This window comes from Gymnodraco acuticeps, unplaced genomic scaffold (genome assembly GCF_902827175.1).
Source record: "Gymnodraco acuticeps unplaced genomic scaffold, fGymAcu1.1, whole genome shotgun sequence".
NCBI lineage: Eukaryota > Metazoa > Chordata > Actinopteri > Perciformes > Bathydraconidae > Gymnodraco > Gymnodraco acuticeps.
The window spans coordinates 60,571-78,172 of record NW_022990360.1 but is presented as its reverse complement, the minus strand read 5'-3'; positions in this window follow the sequence as shown (position 1 = coordinate 78,172).

Genomic DNA, 17,602 nt, shown 5'->3' with positions numbered 1-17,602 from the left:
GACCACACTAGCTGTCTGTATAAGTCTTGTTGAAACATATATTGGTAGGAAAAGCTTTTATTTTGAAACATTGGTTCATCCTAATCATAAAACATATTTTCTACCTCTTGTCTGTGTCTAGACATGCAGATAGGTTAGTGTTTATTTGTCATTGATGGAGATATGTTGGATGTTTTGATAAATCTTGTTAAGAAAATGCTCTATTCTATGACACATATTGGTAGGAAAAGCTGACTCTTGTCTGTGTCTGGACTACAGTCTATGGTCTGGACATATTTTGGATATTTTGAGAATATTCACTGGACTTTCTTATCACTTTTCATTGTAATCAATCTCTTCGTATAGCCAGAATAAAAAAATCAAAAATATGATGAATTCTTTAATCTGGCTACCTTTAACCAAACATGTAACCAGTTCATCATACTACATTGTATTGATGATAAGTATTTATAGGAACAATCTTGATTCTAAATCTTAAATCTTTCATCTGAAGCATTGGTTCACACAAATTACACAACATATGTTCCTCTGACCATGCAGATAGTTTGGGGTTTATTTGTCTTATTTTCCAAATGTGTTGTGATCATTTTAAACATGTTCCCTGTGTCTGTATTGTAGCAATTTCCTAAATCTTGTATTCAGTAATATACCATGACAGCGAACCAAATGTCTTCCTCTAAATATGTTAGAAACAAAATCCCATCAAAAGCAATCAGCATAAACTCCCAGAATCAACTGTCTTCCCTAAGTAGGCAGTTTTATTCTAGGAAGTTAAAGCGTTATGGGAATTAATCTGGCAGAACAATATTAGTGAGCTGTTATGAGCAAATGTCAATTTGCAGAAAGCAATGGCAATATTATAATGGAGCGATACTAGTTCATACAGTTTTATAGAGGGATATCTGGTAGAAAAAACATCCCCAGGCAGTGATTCTATGGTGTGGACATTATGATCGCCACTGATGTCAAGCTGTCTGACTGCATAATGTTCAGCCGAAGGAATTTGACATGCAGCAGAGTGAGGTGGATGTTTTGAGAGTAAGGTCATGCAGGGGGCATAAGACATATATTTACTTTAAGTAAGTGATGGTGAATGATGCCTAGTCTGTAGATTTAAGTAAAATTCAACTGTTGAAACTCTATTTGAGTTTGTTTGTACCCTATATACACGCAAATATACATATTTCTGAATTTATTTATTTTTTTATAATGTATAGGCAAAAATTAGGGACTACACACGAAACATAGCCTCTTGGCTAACGCTGGCACATTTACTGCAATGTTAATTAATGTGCGCTGTCTCTGTTAAATAAACGAATAAATAAATAAAATAACACAGTTTCATGATTTATCCAGAATATAACTTATGATTTCCAACTTATTATATATTGCTCATTTAGGGTATACATATTTTATATAATCAAACCATTATTAACCCATTTAACACCCTTGTTGCACCCATATTACAACCATGTTACACTTCCATTAATCACACATTACAGCCACCCATTGAACGCCCATTCAACACCCATGTTACACCCAATATAAAGTTATTACACCCATATTACACTGTTAATACTCCAATACACTAATCTTAACCTGTTTTATAACACATTTTGATCTGATCTGTAAAGTATATTTGCTCAAAACACAAGTATATCTGAGAGTGATTAAGCACTGCAAGTGGAGTCACACAAACATGTTAGCTTGTGTCCTTATGTCTTATTCTTAATTACATCATTTTATATTTTGAGAATTCTCTAAATATGTTGCACTTTTTTTGTCTGTTTCCAAGTGTTTTATCGAGATTATCTGCTTCTACTTCTATTAAATTCCTATGTGCGCTTCTAGTGGCTTCACCCAGTGTCTAAATATTTAAGTCAATGCATGCCCTGTCTCTTTAATCTGCTGCTGGAGAAAAGACGCCGCTCTGGAATCAAGGTCTCGCTCTCTAAAGCCTCTTCGTGTCCGAGAGCGAGTGCTTCTCCTGACAAACCTTTTTTAGCTTGTTGTTATGGTGATTTGGCAGCCAGTTGTGTAACCCGTCTCCATGGGAACAAAACAACTAAAAGCTGTGTATGTGTGTGACAGTGATATGAAGGAAATCTGAAACAAAGATTTTCTTTTCTTTCTCTTTGCACTCAGAAAGCTGCTGTGCGGTGGCCATGATACTATGAGGGGCCGGGGTAGAAAAGACCTCCACCACAAAAGCCCAATGGCTGCTGTTGCTGTTTTTATTTGAAAAGCATCACAAGCAGTGGATAAGCTTTTGCAACTGAAATGTCACGTGGGACCCAAGAGGGGAAAATGTTGGTTTTAGCCAGAGCCTGTTGACCCGGAAATCAAGGGTGTATGATGTCATGCGAAGAAATATGTTTACCCTCGGTGAGGTTTCCGTGTGACCTTCTGTGAACAGAGGTATGCTCAGTGACTTCTGTGGGTTTTTTATTAAAGGTGGGCTGCCAAGCTTGTGCTCTGGAGTGCATTGTGAATCCTGTTTGTGGTTTGGTTGATGTTTGGGAAAGATCTTGGTTTGGGTTAAATGTAAATAAATCATAGGGTTGTTAGCCACGACCACAATCTTTCTATTACCACAAAGGACAGACTGATGTCCAGACGTTACTGTTCAACCCTCGTTTTTAAAGTAGGGGTAGGGTTAGGTTTCTGTATGACCTTCTCAGAACAAAGACATCAGCTCAGTGAGGTCTGTACAGTACTGTATGTTTAGTTCTCTAGACCAGTGGTTCCCAAACTTTTTGTGCCCAAGGCACACCAAAGGACAAGTAAAAATCTCAAGGCACACCTATTGTGCAAAACAGCCCTTATAACACATGTTATCACTCATATCATGTAAAATATCTGTAAATGTGCATAATTATTTACTAATGCCAAATAAAATGTGACAAAGACAACTATATTACTCATGAAATATTTATTAACGAAATATTTCAGAAATTAATTTGAAACTTTATCAAATTAGGCTTCATCAAAGCAGCAACACACCTTTAAACCAGACAGGTCACAAAATTAGCATTTCAGCAATCAGCATTGAAACATGTGCTATTGTAAATATTTTTGCCGACTTACAAATTAGTGAGATACATGTGCCTGTCGGGGCGCGCAGATTTTTTTTATCCTTGGTGGCACTGAGGAGAGGGCCACTCGCAAGTCCTGTTCAACAGAGAGCCGTGAGAAAAAAAGTAATATATTACACTACTTCGTTACTATCTACATAAAGTAACTCGTTACTTTACTCGCCGAGCACGTACGAACTTGCGCATGCCTGAGTGGCAATAACTTTCCTTACCAGCAGGCGGCGGTAGTGTGTATTTGTCATTCAAAACAGGCAACAACCGGAAAACAGAGAAGAAGAATAGACGACGTGATATAAACAAACAACAAATAGCTGTGCGGTAGCTTCACCTTAGCATGTGTTCTTTGCAGGTGTGTGTTGAGGTTTGACCACGTGGTGTTTCCAGCAGTGGATAACAGCTTCTGGCCTGGACACAGTTTGCACCTCACCGTCACATTCCTGTCTATTTTTCGGACGAACTCAAAATAATTATCGCTGACTCAGCCATGTTTATGCAGCACTGCACGTGGAGATGTGGACGCACAAGTCGCGCAGATTACGTACATATAAACCTACAAAGTACTGATATTATAGTAAATAAAAAAATTATTATTTTTGTGTAGTTGTATATTGCAATAATAATGTATGGTTGTCACAAAATCCCACGGCACACCCGGACTTGCCTCACGGCACACCAGTGTGCCGCGGCACACCGTTTGGGAACCACTGCTCTAGACCGAGCTTTGTGAATCCTGATTGTGATAAGCTTTACACAACTAAACCTCATTGGCTGCATTTAGGGTTACAGTAGTTTGTGGTTCATGCTAAATATTAACAAAGTCAAAATGTAATGTCTTGAGTACTTGTGAGTACAAAGACTGTTATCCGTGTCAATCATAACGTATAGTAACGTATCACATCGTAACATATCGCTTCGTAACATATCACATCATAACGTATCGTAATGTAACATATCGTAACATATTATAATGTATTGTAACGTATTATAACGTATTGTATCGCATCGTAATGTATCTTAATGTATCGTAACTTATCGATTTGATTCACATCGTGTTGTATCATATTGTATCCTATCGTTTGGATGAAACTAAATCACTAGTATATTGAAAGTTGCTTCAGTGCAGAGGAATACATACCTTTACTACTATTTTACCAAATTAACAAAGTACAATCTAACAAAGGAAATGAAAAGCCTCATCAGTCAGTGTTCACTCTATGCTTGAAGCATTGTATGTTTGTGTTAAATCAAATGCCTCTCACAGTAACCACTCTAAAGCCTCGAGCTAAAACCCAAAGCACCCCCCGCTGCTTGGTGGTCAACGAGAGGAGGAAATGATTGTGGTCACACCGGGTGGCTCTCAGGTGAAAAGCTTCAAGCATTCAAGATCCCCAATAGCATTCTTGAGCAAACAAAGGTTACAGAAATGTTAATACCATGACTAAATGAAATGCATACCATCAAGGGGATGAAAAGTATACCCTCTGGCAATAACATGTGATAATCAGAGGAAGGAAAAATCACTTATCTAGCCTCAAACCTCTGCAAATATCACGTGTCTACAAACCAATCTTATTTCCACATCGCAGCTTTTCCACAGGAGCCAAAATGAGGTCTTGTTTTCAATTTGCCATTTGGAAGGAGATAAAAAAGAGGGGATAATGTGAGATAATATTCATAGATGCGGAGTTCTGGCACAACTTGTACTACTCCCAAGTTGTTTGGGGAAGGGAAAGTTAGGAAAGGTCGAAACACACGGAAAAAGTTTTAGCACTTCATTATCAGACCGACGATTTATATACAAAAGCTCTACTTAAATTGTAATTTTATTTGGAAATTAAGGTTAAAAACGTTTTTCTTTCATCTATTTTGTCCCATTAATTTTCTTTTTTTCGACAATAGTGGAGAGAAACATCTATAATACACAGAAAGCTGTAGATGTATGCCAAATTCACCAAACGTTATAATTTGATACACATAAAATGTTATAAAATGTGTAAAACAAAGAAAAATGTATACTAGATGCATTCAAGTTTGGAATGTCATCAATTAAATTGTTTCTTTGTAATAGCCCTGTTAGGCCCCAAGCCTGTTTTTCAGGTTTCAGGCTCGAAAATGACATTCCCAGAACAAATGACCATATCTTCCCTTCTAAAAGGGTTAAATTAATAATATTTTTTCTCAAAGTAATGATAAACCTGTGAGTTGGATGTAGAAGAGTCAGAATCAATATAGATGTTTTTTATTTTAAAGAAAATTCAGATTGAACATGGTAAAAAACTGTAAATTATAGTGTCCGTCCAAACATATGTTGTACTTATAGTGAAAACCACCCTTGGATGATGGCTTAGTAGACTAAAAGCTTTAGGAATCCAAAGTACAACATATAATAAGTACCCTGTATCAAGATTGATGCAAAACAAGTGATATTTGACATTTTTAGACAGATTTAGCTAAAAAAAAACCTCTTCTGGGGCCATTTGGGTGGATTTTCCATATCTCTGGCCCCCGTTGTTCGATTTTGACATGTGACATCTCTTTCTGACCGTTAGAGCCAATAGAATCGAAAGGAAATCGTCCCGCACACACTCATGTAAAAAAACAAAACAAGGTTGCGTCTTTGCGCATGCTAGCTTGCAGCAGAGGGGAGAAATATCGCTGCTCTGATATCAAGCAACGGAAAAGCTGTTTTATTGTTTATGGATTATCAGAACATTTCAAAGGGGATGCAGTCACATTGGATTAACTACACCATCGTTGTTATCGTTTTAATGCCATTGAAGACCAGTTTAGACCAGACAAAGACGAAGGTAAGCCATGTTAGCGTTGTGGGCTACCTAGTGCCACTTGTTTTGATGTACGTTTTTGTTGATAATGTCGCGAGTTTGTATATTTCAGTGTTGAGGTTGGCACCGTTAGATTCTGTGTCTCCTTGCGATCATAAACGATGTATTGGATGTGCACCTAGGATAAGTAATAAGGGAGCTAGGAGTGATTATCGGTGCAGTAATAGGTTAGCATTTTTCGCTCAGGGGTCATTTAGATGCTTCTTATGAGACTTGTGTTTTGTTTTGGTAAAAATTGTTTGTATCGTCAGTTAGCTGAGATTATTCCCGTTAATCTGGTATAACACATTAATAGGTTTTTAAATAATAAGATCCCCTGAGACACAGTGACGTGAAAAAAAGAAAAGTACCCGCAGCGGGGACCTTGGGGCTTAAGCTTTAAAAACTTTTGCCGACCTTAATATATCAACACAATTAAACAAGAATGATGAAAGTGGCTATATCTAACGTTTACATTTCTAGTGAACATTCCCACATAATGCACTAAAGCGAACTTGTACTTCAAAAGGAATCGTCTTCATTTTAAGTAATCGACAGGGGGATGTTTGATGGCGATATCTATTAAAATATTTAATAGATATCACCATCTTTTTACCCTTTTCACCCGTAGTGTCTCCCCTCCAGTGCAGCAGGCGTGTGACCTCATTAGTTTTCCGGATGTGAATCTAAAAATAGAAGAAATCCTATTTGCAAACATAATTACTCCATGGAGGGGTAAATCTGAAATCCAAAATTGGTCTGAAATCCAGTTAAAAAAAGGATCCTCCAGGGTCCAATGGACTTGTGTGTTCGTCTCATAAAAGGATCTGTTTTGTACTATTTGGAATCATCTACGATATAAGATTAGAAGCTATACAAACATTGTGTGAGTAAAAAAGACTCAAAGCTTTTCCTGGGCAACAGTTTGAAAGCGTGCAGGACACACACACACACACACACACACACACACACACACACACACACACACACACACACACACACACACACACACACACATACACACACACACACACACAGATCTGATGAATAAAAAGCCTTGAAAGAGTGTTTTGTGTTGTGAGATAACACCTGGCTGTGTTTGAAAGATGAAGTGTTGTCTTTTGTAGTCAGGTTAACATCCTGGGAAAATAATAGCAGTAGATAATTGTTGCTATGGTGTTACGCAATAACGCACACCAGATACACTTTTCCTAGTGACTTAAAGTGTTGGTCCTCCTTTATGAATCTAAAGATATACTGAAATAAATATGGATTCTGGGGTAAAACTGTTTCTTGTCACTTCACTTGTGGCTCATCCAGAGAGAAAATACAGCATAATACAATTAATTAAGCTGTTAAACTCTGAATTTACCGTTGTCCAAAAACTATTATAAACACATTAATGCGCCAACACGTTCCTTTTATTAGGAAGAGCGCGAGCACTGTGGTTTATTTCGAGCCAATCCCACATTCATCGTCTCGCTGCTGGAAATACTCAAGTCCACGTCTGAAAATACTGTCCAATGAATACATTTTGCCCAGCTGTTAATCCTTTTTGTTTTATTTGTGAATATTGAGAGAGATATACATCTTCAGTTAGAACCAAAGGGGCCCATATTCCCTCATTGTCAAGGTCATAATTGTATTTTGAGTCTCTACTTTGACATGTCTCAATGCTTTAATGTTCAAAAAGCTCTTTATTTGTACCTGTTAGTAGAGGTTGAACTGTATTATGGCTAGTGCTGCGTACCAGTACACCGAACCGGTACTGGACTTGTAAAAAGTTTCGGTTCAAGTCCGGTTAAAACCGGAACGTCGGGAACCGGTACTTGGACTCGCATAAAAACTAGCACTTAAGTATATTCTCCTTTTTGTTCTAAACCATCTAAAACCTTCCATAGATTGAGAAATTTGCGCTGAGAAAAGACGAAAAACATCATGTCGGCTTCTGATATGGCGGCCATTACTGAACTCACGAAGTCTCGCAAAATATCGCAACTGCTCGCGAGATCTGTGTGACGTCAAGGGAAGCTAGCGATGTGATTGGCTTAGACATAGTGGACAGTGTGGGCTGCTGGTCGCCATATTGGATATTTGGTGGTGTAGCTAACTCCTTTGTTTGGTGAAATAAATGTTTGAACTTTGTAGTAGTTCACTGTAGTTGCTGTCATAAGTCATTTGTAGACTAAGAGTTTTTTTTTTACATTTGTACTTTGTAGAGAAATGTAGACACAAGTTGGAAGGGAGCACAATAAACCTTATGAGTTTGAATTTGAGTTGATTATGAGTTTATTTTCAATTGATAATTAGCTCACAATAAGTTCACTTTAGTTACTCACACAACTTGACACAAGCCATGGGTTCACCTGAACCTGAACCTCTGGACTTGAACCTGAATGTGAGTCCAGGTACGCAGCACTAATTATGGCCAATGAGCTTTGTTCATTGTTGTCTTGACATTTCTAGCAAAGTATGGAATATTGCCAACCTTTCCCTTTTACTGTGAGCTAGTCGTTAGCTTTCCATATTGCAGTCTGTCCCTCTTATTGGAGGGTAGTTTTTCTATTGTCTTGGCCACTCTAATGAAGCTTGCATTGAATCTCTCGAAGACACATTAATGGCCAACACCAGAAGGCAGAGAACATATATGGTAATAAAAAGCAGCTTTGTCCAGTGTTGTACCCTGTTACAATGTTCAGCAGAGCTTTATTATCCCCAACGGGCTGCAATTAGAGCTGCGCTGCTGAATCTGGTCAAACACAATGAAAGAGTGCCAATGTATAAGCTACAACTCAGCATAACTTAGCATGACTTAGGCTCACAGTCAAAGTCAGGGAGAGAAGGCTTTGGAGGAAAGTGAAACTAGACTAGAGTAAGAGACTTTTTGAAACAAGCGGGCCTTCTACATGCAGTTAACTTCAGCCCGTGAACAATATGCCAAATAATGTGAGAGGTACTGAATAGTGTCTCTGAGGATTGAATGCATCAGCGTAGTCGTTGCACTCCTCAGTGTAAAGCCACTGAGTGAGCGGTTCAAATGATGGGATAAAAGTGAGGTCAATTGACTGTAATGCAAGACCGCTGTCTCATCCTTATTGGTGATTTATTTTCTTTCATTCAGATAGTTTCTGATCTTTTTCCTTTTCTTCTGGTGCATGAATGTGTGGATTTATTGATGGCCAAGGGGAAGGTATGTTGTTGCATCTGGAGAAGTAATGGGAGTTTGATCTAAAACAGGCGGAAACATCGTAAAACTAATGAGGACAAGCTAATAAAGTTATTATTGCACGTTTTAATTACAGAGATGGTTTAATTGTGACGATGTGGACATATTCAATGTGTTTGGGAGTTATAGGAAATAACTTGCAGACAATAAACAATATATAAACACCGTGCATATCTAGTTTCATCATTAAAATATTTATAACTACAGTATTTGTACCCCACTGTATATTTTGTATAATACTCATTTTGATATACACATTTTGACATATTTATCTTGTTATATTTTGTAGTAAAATGTGTTTTTTTAATTTCTTATTTTATTATAAATAGTTTATCTATTTGATTTAGTTTGTATTTCCTTATTGAAGATTTTAACTTCAACTATATATATTCGATCACAATTTTTTCAAATTGTTCCTGCACATATTTATGTACCGTCTTACATTAATGTACATCTTTGTTGTATTCTATTTGTATTGCAAATTAACTTTTAAAGGTAGGGTAGGTAAGATTGGAGAAACCAGCTCGAGTGCGTTAGAATTAGAAAATACGCAGCCGAAAGAAATCTGCCTCTTCCTTCAGACTTCCTCACAGAGCCCCTCCTCCAACACACACGAACGCGCACATGACCAATGAGGGCACGAGATAAGTTTGTGCCCAGATGGAAGGCTGACAGGCAGGTAGGCCATCCAGTTACTTTAGCCGGATCAGATGATTGGTCGTGCTTTTTACAGCGCTACGGCTTCCACAGATGACATTTTGTATGTATTTATTGTCAAAGCATTTAATGTATTCATTGCTATCGGGATGTTAAGAGCATTCCATGGAATATAACAAAAAGTGCTTCTGAAGTGAATTACCTACCCCACCTTTAACTTTGTATGTTTATATAAGATAATGTTTTATTTTGTATTGTATCTATGCTTTATTTTATTTTATTCGTAATCTTCAAGATTCAATTATATTCAAGGAAGAGCTAATGTTAGTAAATCTATCAATAGTTCCTCCTTGAATCCTTAGTGAATTAGAACATCTAACAAGTATTCTGATACAATCTTATCTGATTTAGTTAACAAAAAGTAGAGTTCAATGCACCAAATAATACAGTAAACCCTTTTGTACACGCCTTTGTGTAGAAAATCCTTGTGCAACAGTGGCTGTGTATTATCTTGAGGCTCAGTTTACCTCACACAGTGTTCCCTGTCTATGGCCCTATAGATCGCTCCAGCCTCAGATCGTAATGAGGCACAGATCATGCTGCCTCCATACCAATACCATCCTAATGCATGCAGTGGTCGGGCCTACAGGAACAGAAGGCAGGGGCCATGTTGGAAGCTGAGGGACTCACTAACTCCACTAAACATATGCAGCGTCATAGGTCAGCTCCAGTGTGTGATAGTTGCAGGGCACCCCTTCTCTTCTAGTGTTCTTCCCAACTTCCCACACTGAGACTCAGCGCTGTGCTACTGTTCAAGTTGTTGTTGAATCCCATGCCAACTGAATTTAAATTGAAAGGCTTCTTTGTTGACCTCTTCAGCTTCCAAATGTATTCAGAAAGCGTTGTGCCTTTGAGGCCTCCATCTGATACGACCAGCAGTGATGAAGAGAAACGGAACAAATGCTAAATAAGTGTAAGCATTGTCAACTGCACATTCCTTTACTTTTTTATTTTTTTATTTTTAAGCATTAGTGGAATAACTACTCGGAGCCTTTACTTGCAGAGGACATATTCTGCTCATTTTAAGGTTATTATTTTTGTATGTAGTGTCTCTCCTGGGACATGTCTCCATGCTTTAATGTTCAAAAAGCTCTTTATTTCTCTCATACTGCCTGTGCTGCAGCACCTCTTTTCACCCTCTGTCTGAAATCAGAGTGCAGTCTGCTCTGATTGGTTAGCTGGCCGGCTCTGTTGTGATTGGCCAACCGCTTAGAGATGTCAATCAATCAATCAATCAATGTTTATTCATATAGCCCAATATCACAAATGTTACATTTGTCTCAGTGGACTTTACAGTTTGTACAAAATATCAGTATGACAATACGACACCCTCTGTCCTTAGACCCTCACATCGTACAAGGAAAAACTTCCGAAGAAAACCCACAGTCCCGCCCCTTAGCCTATCACGTACAATATGTTGGAGCGCTAGCCATTAGGAGTGCAAGTGTTACATAATGAAGTCACTATGTTATCAAAGTAAACACAGGAGTGACATTTGTGTCCTTGGGAAAGACACTTCACCTGAACTTGCTCCTGTGGGTATTGTCCACAGTGACCATTGCATGTATAACAAATATGTGTAATGTGTATTTGTAAAAGCGCTTTGAGCATCTGGAAAAGCGCTATAATAAATGTAAGGAATTATTATTATTATTATTAAATAAATACCTATAACAAAATACAGGAAAGGGAAAAACCCAAGAAGCATAACAGGGCCTCTTTAAGTAAAGTATAACTGCTTTGTTCTTAAAATACTCCATCCCAAGTAGATGTCCTGAGTCAACAATGTTTCTTAGGAAGAAGTACAGAAGAATTATCAGCAACGTGTAAAGTAAAAGTACCCTGAAAGACACTTTGTACTGGAATATTGAAGACAAATCATTGATGACTAGAATTGAAGAGATGGACATGTATATATATCAAAGTGTGATGCATTACTTTTAAAGTTCATTACCAACCGTTGGAGGAATACTGCTGCAAAGCCTCAAATCATTAGTCAGGCTTTTGTTTCTTCAACCCACATTGACTTTGGCCTTGTACATTTCACTCTTTCTCTCATGATCAAAACAAGGCAGGAGGAAGAAAGGATACGTGTGGGTGACGGTGTTTTGTAAGAGTTCATAAAGCATTATCATGTTTCCCCTTTCAAAGCTCAGCCGGTGACTAATTGGTCGGTAAATGTTTGATGTGAAGCAGTTTTGTTGGTATCTTATCTGCTCATCAGGAAGAGTGACTTAACTAAAGGATGCATTTTTTCCCGCAGGTCTTTTATCACTTTATATCTTGCCTCAGTTGTTGCTTGATTCAAACCAGATAAAGGCGACTGATAATATAAATGATGGATGATTTTATGGGAGCATATAAAGGATCAATTATGAAATGTTCCATTTCCCTCTTATGGTGTCACACTGGTTATATATTCTCCCTCTTTAATCTGCAAATGATGCCTCATTAAAGCTGCACTGTGAATGTAATGTGGAAGTGCACCACTCTTATCAGCCTAAATTACAACGTGAGACTCAAACAGAGGAACATTTCCTTCTCCACTAATTGAGACCCTGTAGATTCACCAAATAACATCCTAGTGTCAGACATGTCTTGTCCACAGGAAGTGATTGATTGTAAATTAAGAGCAAGTTTTGAACTAAACCCCTCAGAGGGATTGCAACATCCTTAAGAAGATGGACCTACATAAGTTCAATAACCCTCACTTTCCTTTTGTATTACTTTTGTATCAGGCGTCGCATAATGGCAAGGCATAGTTTCGCTCAAGGGCTATAACCCTCCTGTTGTCTTCGGGTCAAATCTGACCGATTTACTACTTTCATCAATCATAACTTTTTGGTTTTACATTCGATTGCATTCAGGCTTTATGATATACTTCACAGGAGACATGTGAACATATACAATTGCTGATCACCACTTCCATTGCATTTTGGATGATTTAGTCAACTTTGTAACACCATGGTGTTCCCGGTCAAACATGACCACCATAAAGAAAAGGAATTAGTAACCATCTGGATCAGATCTCACACACACACACACACACACACACACACACACACACACACACACACACACACACACACACACACACACACACACACAAACACACACTCTAGATGTGTTCCCCCGCTCTTATGTGCCCATCCTCCCACATGGATCACACCTGGCACACGCAATACATGTTCAGTGTCTGTTCTTTGTATATTGACTGCAGTTCTTCATGTGTACCAGTAGTCTGATACAATATGTACAGTTTGAAAGGGTGTTAAATGAAATTTGGTGGTGATTAATGGTTGTTGTGTTAATGTAATAGCAGTTCAAACAGGACCGGTCAAATTTGACCGCGAACACCAAAGTAAGGGGAACACAAAGACAATAGTTAAAGCAGTTGATATATATTAAAGAATATCATCTACACAGTCATTAATTAGAATAAAAGAGGCCCAGTTGTGCTTTTCAGGGGTGTTCCTTTCCTGTTTTGTGTAATATATAGACAATGTGCTTGTTAATGGTCTGCAAACACTAAAATCCTCCATTGGACTCCTTTGTTTACTTCTGAAACATAGTGACATCACTACTGTATATGTGAACGTTTAAGGGGCGGGACATCTCTACAGGGTTGACCAATCACAACAGAGCAGGCCAGCTAACCAATCAGAGCAGACTGGGCTCTGGTTTCAGACAGAGGGTGAAAAGAGGTGCTGCAGCACAGGACATGTCACAGTAGAGACACAAAATACAAATATGAACCTGAAAATGAGGAAAGTAGAGCGCCTTTAAATACGTGTTTCCCATTTTTCCCAACATACCCTCAGTACATGCATATGCTCACGTGTACGTACAGTACACACGTTCTACACGAGGAAGCAAAATATGAAATGCCATATCATTGGAAAGGTCAAGCGCTGTTTGTAGATGGATGGGGTTGGAATATTAATCAGAGATTTCCATAAGGGATTTGTAAGTTGAAACCAAGGTGACGAAGAGGATTAATAGGTGAACAGATAGTCGTTTTTAAATTATTTAGAATACAGAAAGGTTAGTTTTCAGGGTGACACCTGAATAGAAAATAAGCAACTACTTTCAGTTGAATGATAAGAGAGTGAGAAAGCTGTATATTGTTGAATATCATTTAAATCCATAATTCAGAGTTAAAGGGAAGTTAGAAAGTAGTAACTTCAGCATTGTGCCACAGGGCAGGCAAGGCAAGTTTATTTATATAGCACCTTTCAACACAAGGCAATTCAAGGTGCTTTACAAAAATGAAAGACATTCAGACAAAGGCATTTAAAAAAAGTCATTAAAAAGCAAAGATAAAAAATAAACATTAAAAGAAAAAAATACATGAATAAAAAGTTACAGTGCAGTTTAAGATGTTCACACAGAAGTTCCACTTTACCGATGCCTTTCTTTAAGGTTTCTCCGAACATGAGCTGTGTACGCTTGTACATACGTCCCGAGCAGCACACAGAGAAAAGCAGCCAGGACAAAGTCCCCAGACACTGATCCCCTGGGGTTACGCGCCTCAAATGTTCATTCACCAAAAAACGAAACACAACCGCTCAGTTTCAATTAAAAGCAGCGGCAAAAAGAAAAGTCTTCAGCCTGGATTTAAAAGTAGTAAGAGTTGCAGCGGACAAGATCCACACTCCTTCATAGTTGGATCCAGTGGAAGATATTTGAATATAAATGAATATATACACTCATAATCAAGCTCTTTTAAGATAAAGACATCTTAAGAAATTGGTATTATGAACAACGTTTTTACATACACAGTTTGAGTGTCGTTTGATATGAGAGGTGGGGTAATCGAGTTGCCCAATTCCCGTTTAATGGATTAAATTAAAGTATGATAACGTTTTTAAATATCGTATGCAATTCGATAGTAATAGAAATCAGAATATATGCACTGTATTTATCCGAGTGGGAAACGTTTTTCTGTAAAAGTTGCTCCATTATAGAATTAAATAAATAACAGATAAGAAAATTGAATACAAATATTGAAATAAACATGAGGAGTAAGACTGTGCAATAAAAATACATATAATAAAAAAAATATGTGTATATTTATTTACATAAGAAGTTTAAAAGAAATCCCCATTAAAAGATCAAATGGAATCAAAATATTAATACAAACATAAGAAGAAGTAAACATATGCACATTGTACTACATGATATAACATGCATATTATAATATACACAGTGGTGTATTAGCAAAGCAAAGTAATGTTGCTTTAATCTCCGATAAATCTGTTAAAAAAACGATCAGTCTCTTTAAAGGACGACAGGATGTAGATGGACTCGTGGATTTTGAACTTTTGTTGGGTCAACAACCTGGAGAGAGTTTATGGATCAATGCCGAGAGACGCAGCTTTAAATCTGTTTAATGGCTGAAATCAATGAATGCCTGAATTAATGATAGGCTCCATCTGGCTTTTTGTTTGTGTGGGTCTGGCAGCTCTGTGGCCCTGTTTATTTGTCAAGTCCGTGGCTGTGCATGAACTGAAAAGACCAATTTGAGACCAGTTGAGTATTAAAACGTGTCCTGGTTGATGCATTGCTAAAACTTAAATGTGATGACTCAGAAAAACAAACTTCAGCCTGGGCTTCTCTACACTGCGGCTGGTTTCCATTTCATGATGTGATTACTGACTGGTTCACGTAATATGTTTAATGTGATGGAACTATTCTAGACGTGTGTGCTTAAGGGGACATATTGAGTAGGCAAATATAGGACATTATATTACATATGATACAAGTGGCCTGTAGGATGATTAATTCCCTCCATATATCTCTAGTGATCTGATTTCATGCGGATACACTGACTGGACAAACCTTCCCGAGAGTGCCTGAAACTTGAATGTAATTTCCCATTCATGCAGATGAATACTGATGAAACGTTAAGCAACTCAGTTTGAGGTAATGCAGCTGCAGTTCATTTGTAAAGGTAATTTGACTCAGATTGAAATAGACATTCCTCACAGAGGCAAAAATAGGACTAACTCCACCAGAAAGGATGATACAGCCTTCATCCTCAGGCTAACGTATCTTTTCATCCGCACTTTGTGTTGCATTCATAGCTAATTGAATGGTAATGTGAACTATTTTAGATTAGACGTCTTTATTTGAATACATGCCTCAGCAAAAGTGGAAGATGAATTAAGAATAGGGAAATTAAAAGTTGACAAAATAAGTGCACTAACTGTGTTTGTTAAGGGGAATGTCAGTGCTAAATAGCAGCCTGTTCTACTCAAATGTCCCTACAAAACCAAATGACATATTCTCTCCCAGATAATGTTTGTTTTTGACAAATCACAAATATGTTTTGCATAAAGTGGAGGTCATGGGTGGACGGTTGGGTAAAAAAAACTGGACTTTCACCATTACATATTATTTTAATCTTTTTTACTAATCCTATCCATGTTAATTTGCTCTCCTAACATACCAAGTAGTTTTGTTCCATTTTCGTCTTGCACAGTGTTAACCAAATGTTTAAAACTCCCTTACCCAGCAGGAAGAACATTTCCCTTCAAAACGTCCTTGAGCATGCTCTTTAGTTGTAAGGGAACCTGCTATTATAGCACACAGGGTTGGATATAATGTGAAAGGAAAGCAAGAAGGATATTGTTGAGTGAGTTGAAAGCTATTATTTCACCATTCCAAATGCAATAGCAGTGCAGCGATACTTAAAGTAAAAGAAAGGAGGGAGTGAAGGGAATAATGAAGATCGATAGGGAAACCCTTGGCGATGGAACATTAGTAATGCTGTAAGGATGCTCCATCTCCCTCTAAAGCCTCTCAAAAAAAATTCTTGACCTTTTACTTGAAGAGATGTTTATGCACTCTTCTTTCTCAAGATCAAATGTCTAGCCTTCTCATAATATCCTATCTATATATTTCCCCTTGACTTGGCAGCTGGCTTTTATGTCAGACAGTTTTTTGTATGATCGGCAAGGCCTGAAGTTAAAGAGGTTGTTCGTTGCCAGGTTTCACATTTTATATATTTGTGCTGCAGCACCTCTTGTCACCCTCTGTCTGAAACCAGAGCCCAGTCTGCTCTGATTGGTTAGCTGGCCGACCGTTATGATTTGTCAACCGCTTATAGATGTCCCGGCCCTTTGCATATGACATACAATGTAAAGTAGTGCTATCCAATAGAAGCGCTAGTGTTAGAGAAACTCCCTTTAAACTTTGGAATTTTAGCCTTTGCAGACCATTTACATGCACTAAAACATGTACATCACACTATGAAACCCCCCCCAAACTATAATAGGGTCCCTTCAAATGTTTTATTTACCTATCGAACAAGGCTTTTTAGCTTTGGTCTGCTTAGTGCCTTTGAGGACATTAAAAAGCAGCACAACTAATATTAGAAGATTTATTTTTTTAGACATGTGTACCTGGTTGAAATTAAAAAGAGGATTATTTTTGGTTGAAAGGGTTCCTAGATATACACTTTTTGAATGGATGCTTCCTAAGATGTATTTCTTCCAACATTTGGACATACAACTCCTAGTATGAGTTAACTTTAAGATTTAACATCCGTATTCTTGAGATAATGAAAGCAAATTAGTTGCACTAAATCTTTCCTGCATTAGCTTCTGAGGGAAACAAATGTTTGTGGACATGAATCAAAGTGAATCTACTTCTAAAAACGCACCATAATAAAGTCCAATAAGTGAATTGATGATTAAATTGTCTTCTGAATTAAATCAGCAGTATTGTGTTTGGGAACA